The 4,633-nt window shown below is 38.9% G+C and overlaps 1 long non-coding RNA gene across 1 annotated transcript; it reads left to right on the plus strand.

Moving 5' to 3' along the window:
• Positions 1–711: 711 nt before the first annotated feature.
• Positions 712–1,628, plus strand: LOC112904467. The gene is made up of 3 exons (XR_003231124.1): positions 712–978; positions 1,057–1,234; positions 1,444–1,628. It is a non-coding gene; the product is annotated as an uncharacterized LOC112904467 (long non-coding RNA).
• Positions 1,629–4,633: the final 3,005 nt, after the last annotated feature.

Genomic DNA, 4,633 nt, shown 5'->3' on the forward strand with positions numbered 1-4,633 from the left:
TTGTCGTCAGTGAATGTAAAAAAAAGGCTTTAGCTTCCATTGCACCAATGAAACTACAAGATTGTAATGTTGATGACGTCATTGAAGATATACTATTGTATATGCATAATCAATGTTTTTTATTTTTACACGTAGGTACGTTGTGTGCGTAATTTCCAAATATGTATTTTAGTAATTGTTTATTTTAGGGGCTACACCTCCGATTTTATTGAAATTTTAATATGATTTACAGTTCATGGTGCGGGGAGGGGGGTAAAAATACCAAACCCACTCCGTACACGAATAAGATTTTAATTTTATTTTTTTTGGGTTCATAGTGTTATCGTTGCTGTGGATTTCTTCGAATTACAACAATGTGCTTTCGCATAGATATGTGTTGAGCTTGTTTTTTTTTTTTTACTTTTTCAATCTCCCCAAAACTAAGGGAATGGTTTTCGCGCCCAAAATATTACTAACATTTCAAGAAAATCGGAGATATGACCCGTAAAGTAAACCGTATTCAAAATTTAACAAAACATGTCAAAAAAAAGAACAACACAAACTGAAAAATTGTAATAAAATTTAACCTATAAGAAAATGAATAAATCGGCAACAGTAATTTTTTATTGTAAAAAATTTCCTTATTTTTAATAAAAGAAATTATTTCTAAATATACTTTCACCAAAATTCATGTTAAATTGTAACTACGTTTTATTTATAGATAATGTTGAATCTGAACTCGCTTCTGCAGTGAACGAATTAAAGTTATATATTGATCGAAAAATTGAAAATGCTAAAAGAAGCATTTTATAATATTTCGAAGAAAAAATTAAAAATGTGAAAGCTTTAATTGCCGAGTCGCATCTTCAAAACATTGAACAATCTTCTAAAAGTAGCAGTTATTTACAGATATGTAATAAGTTGCCTCTTACCACCCTAGAAGATTTTATTATGTTTGAACAAGACATAAATGAAAAGGAAGATGAACAACGTGCTTTGGTATGTATATTCAGCAGTATTTTTTAACATTTACGTATTACGTAATGATTATTTTAGTTCAGTTAATTTTTATTACAGAAACAACTTTTACGAGTTTTTACATCGGGATGTAATAATTATGAAAAAGATGTAAATAACATCATAGGAAATGTCATTAAAAAAGAAGTACAGTTGCTGTTTAGTGGCACAGGTCGGGTGGTAAAGGGTAGTGAAAAAAAAAGTTTCCATAACACGAAAACGTATGAATGTATGAATGGTAAGAAGTATTAGTACCTATTCATTGTTACAATACTTTCAGTTTTCTTCACTAATTTCCTGACTAAGGAGATGTTATTAACCCAAAATTTAAAATTAAATACATCATATCGCGGCCATGATTTTCAATATTTGTTGTTTTTATACAAATTTTTTTATTTTGCAAATTTTTTCGTCCCTATTAATTTTCTGTAAATATTTTTTTTTTAGATTTTTTGCAGTCAAAATATAAAGATCACGCATTAAACGTGTTAAGAGCTACCAGCCACTATTTATCAGGTGCAGGAGATAGAGACGGCGGTAGACAACAACGGCTCACCGAGAAAACAACCTAGCATAATTTATTTATATTTTTTTTCTACATTTATTTATATTTTTTTCTACGTTTATTTATGTTTTTCCTACATTTACTTATATTTTTTCTACATGCGTTTTATATAATATACGGATACAAAGAAAATGCAATTTAATTCATTATTATCATGAATGTCCTGAAATTAAATTCTATTGTGATCTATGCCGGAAAATTAACTGTTTTCTGAAAAAAATCATTACTTACTTTGTTAATATTTTTATTGGGTAATTATATTTATACATGTGTACGATGACTTCGGTAACTAATTTTTTCAGTCTAAATGTCACGCATTAGTAGTCTATATGTTTTTTTAATTTTTAATCATTACGAGATTGAAAATGATTGGTTTTTATGAAATCCATCAAAAACATCATAAAAATGTTATCTGTTCGCACTATTCACAAATTTTCGTCCACTTGTTTCCTCCAAGGAGTTCTTTGTAATATCAATACTACCGTTTTTTCATTGCCATTGGCGAAATTAGAATGACGTTTTTGAAAGATGTTTGTATCAGGAAAAGTGTTTACCTAATACTCAACGGAATATCGATTTACCCACATATGATTATTGGCCAACCAGTTTTGGCATAACATTGGCTGCCCAATCATAGATTTCTTTTATTAATCAAATCAACAATATGAGCAGGCCAGTCTTGGACTAATATTGACTATCAAGTTTTGCTCCAATATGGGCTGTCCAATATTGGGCTGATATTGTTCACAAGTCTTAGTTCTGGTTGTCGTGGGCAAAGTTTGGCAACCAGGCTTGGGCCGAAGTTATGTTCCAAGCATTTGCCATGCTTGGTCCAATATTGGTTGCCAATCTTGGGTTAATATTGTTCACCAAGTCTTAGCTCATCATTGGCTATTCAGTCATGGGCCAAGCTTGGCAAGCAGGCGTGGGCCTAAGTTATGTTCCAAGCGTTTGCCATGCTTGGTCCAATATTGGTTGCCAATCTTGGGTTAGTATTGTTCACCAAGTCTTGGCTCATCATTGGCTATTCAGTCATGGGCCAAGCTTGGCAAGCAGGCGTGGGCCGAAGTTATGTTCCAAGCGTTTGCCATGCTTGGTCCAATATTGGTTGCCAATCTTGGGTTAGTATTGTTCACCAAGTCTTGGTTCATCATTGGCTGTCCAGTCATGGGCCAAGCTTGGCAAACAGGCGTGGGCCGAAGTTATGTTCCAAGCGTTTGCCATGCTTGGTCCAATATTGGTTGCCAATCTTGGGTTAGTATTGTTCACCAAGTCTTGGTTCATCATTGGCTGTCCAGTCATGGGCCAAGCTTGGCAAACAGGCGTGGGCCGAAGTTATGTTCCAAGCGTTTGCCATGCTTGGTCCAATATTGGTTGCCAATCTTGGGTTAGTATTGTTCACCAAGTCTTGGTTCATCATTGGCTGTCCAGTCATGGGCCAAGCTTGGCAAACAGGCGTGGGCCGAAGTTATGTTCCAAGCGTTTGCCATGCTTGGTCCAATATTGGTTGCCAATCTTGGGTTAGTATTGTTCACCAAGTCTTGGTTCATCATTGGCTGTCCAGTCATGGGCCAAGCTTGGCAAACAGGCGTGGGCCGAAGTTATGTTCCAAGCGTTTGCCATGCTTGGTCCAATATTGGTTGCCAATCTTGGGTTAGTATTGTTCACCAAGTCTTGGTTCATCATTGGCTGTCCAGTCATGGGCCAAGCTTGGCAAACAGGCGTGGGCCGAAGTTATGTTCCAAGCGTTTGCCATGCTTGGTCCAATATTGGTTGCCAATCTTGGGTTAGTATTGTTCACCAAGTCTTGGTTCATCATTGGCTGTCCAGTCATGGGCCAAGCTTGGCAAACAGGCGTGGGCCGAAGTTATGTTCCAAGCGTTTGCCATGCTTGGTCCAATATTGGTTGCCAATCTTGGGTTAGTATTGTTCACCAAGTCTTGGTTCATCATTGGCTGTCCAGTCATGGGCCAAGCTTGGCAAACAGGCGTGGGCCGAAGTTATGTTCCAAGCGTTTGCCATGCTTGGTCCAATATTGGTTGCCAATCTTGGGTTAGTATTGTTCACCAAGTCTTGGTTCATCATTGGCTGTCCAGTCATGGGCCAAGCTTGGCAAACAGGCGTGGGCCGAAGTTATGTTCCAAGCGTTTGCCATGCTTGGTCCAATATTGGTTGCCAATCTTGGGTTAGTATTGTTCACCAAGTCTTGGTTCATCATTGGCTGTCCAGTCATGGGCCAAGCTTGGCAAACAGGCGTGGGCCGAAGTTATGTTCCAAGCGTTTGCCATGCTTGGTCCAATATTGGTTGCCAATCTTGGGTTAGTATTGTTCACCAAGTCTTGGTTCATCATTGGCTGTCCAGTCATGGGCCAAGCTTGGCAAACAGGCGTGGGCCGAAGTTATGTTCCAAGCGTTTGCCATGCTTGGTCCAATATTGGTTGCCAATCTTGGGTTAGTATTGTTCACCAAGTCTTGGTTCATCATTGGCTGTCCAGTCATGGGCCAAGCTTGGCAAACAGGCGTGGGCCGAAGTTATGTTCCAAGCGTTTGCCATGCTTGGTCCAATATTGGTTGCCAATCTTGGGTTAGTATTGTTCACCAAGTCTTGGTTCATCATTGGCTGTCCAGTCATGGGCCAAGCTTGGCAAACAGGCGTGGGCCGAAGTTATGTTCCAAGCGTTTGCCATGCTTGGTCCAATATTGGTTGCCAATCTTGGGTTAGTATTGTTCACCAAGTCTTGGTTCATCATTGGCTGTCCAGTCATGGGCCAAGCTTGGCAAACAGGCGTGGGCCGAAGTTATGTTCCAAGCGTTTGCCATGCTTGGTCCAATATTGGTTGCCAATCTTGGGTTAGTATTGTTCACCAAGTCTTGGTTCATCATTGGCTGTCCAGTCATGGGCCAAGCTTGGCAAACAGGCGTGGGCCGAAGTTATGTTCCAAGCGTTTGCCATGCTTGGTCCAATATTGGTTGCCAATCTTGGGTTAGTATTGTTCACCAAGTCTTGGTTCATCATTGGCTGTCCAGTCATGGGCCAAGCTTGGCAAACAGGCGTGGGCCGAAGTTATGTTC

The sequence above is a fragment of the Agrilus planipennis genome, unplaced genomic scaffold, assembly GCF_000699045.2.
Source record: "Agrilus planipennis isolate EAB-ADULT unplaced genomic scaffold, Apla_2.0 scaffold230, whole genome shotgun sequence".
In the NCBI taxonomy this organism is placed as follows: domain Eukaryota; kingdom Metazoa; phylum Arthropoda; class Insecta; order Coleoptera; family Buprestidae; genus Agrilus; species Agrilus planipennis.